The sequence below is a fragment of the Sorex araneus genome, chromosome 1, assembly GCF_027595985.1.
Source record: "Sorex araneus isolate mSorAra2 chromosome 1, mSorAra2.pri, whole genome shotgun sequence".
NCBI lineage: Eukaryota > Metazoa > Chordata > Mammalia > Eulipotyphla > Soricidae > Sorex > Sorex araneus.
In genome coordinates, this window is record NC_073302.1 from 149,117,434 (window position 1) to 149,118,531 (window position 1,098).

The window sequence follows — 1,098 nt, forward strand, 5'->3', positions numbered from 1 at the left end:
GTGGCCCTCCTGGCACTGTTAGTAGTGGCCCCTGAGCACAGAGCCAGGAGAAGCCACTGAGCTCTACTTTTGGGCCCCCACCACTGAAATGAATACTTCTTGTGGGAAGTTGGAGGGGAGGGGAGCTTTCCTGGGGGGTTGGGTATTTGGACTATAGCTGGTGGTGCTCAAGTGCTAACGTCAAGCCTGTGCTCACTCCTGGCGGTGTTTGGGAGCCCACGTAGTGCCCGGGGTTCAGCTGGAGTCAGCAGCATGCAGGGCAAGCACCTTAATCCTTTTTTTTTTTCCTTTTTGGGTCACACCTGGCGATGCACAGGGATTACTCCTGGCTCTGCACTCAGGAATTACCCCTGGCGATACTCAGGGGACCATATGGGATGCTGGGAATCGAACCCGGGTCGGCCACGTACAAGGCAAACACCGTACCCGCTGTGCTATTGCTCCAGCCCAGCACCTTAATCTTGTGCTGTCTCTCCGACTGAGAGTACTTGGATTATTTTTTTTAAAACATCGCATTTAAATAATGCCGAGGATGTAGCTGAAAGGGCTAGAGTGCTTGCCTGGCAGGCGGAGGTTTGGGGTTTCATTCCTGGCCCCCCAAGCACCAGCTGGCAGCGCCCAGCACTGCAGAGCACAGGACCTGAGCAGCATCATATGGAGTATCTGTGGGAGGGGCCCCCAGGCCCCCTGAGCACTGCTTGGGAGGCCCCCAAAGCAAAACTAAAATGCAGCTTTGGAATTAGAGGAAGAACACGACACGTACCCAGCCTCTTTGGCGACTGTGCCAAGGGTGTCCTCAGTCTGATTGCTTTCACAGAATCTGCTGGGCCTGCCTGTGCAGGCCTGTCTGGGCTGCCCTCTGGCCATCGCTTGCTGTGGCTCAGTTGCCCATTCAGGCCCTGGTCATCTGAACGTCTTGTCCCTACGGCCGTCTCCAGCAATCAGCCAGTCCACCCAGCCAGAAAGCAGGTTCTGACTGACCTGTGGAGACTTCCTCTGGGACATCACCTGAGACTTCAGCCAGGGGCATGATGTGGGGCGTCACAGCCACTGGCGGACGCAGCCTGCCCTGAGAGCTCCATCCTCTTGAGTGCTCCT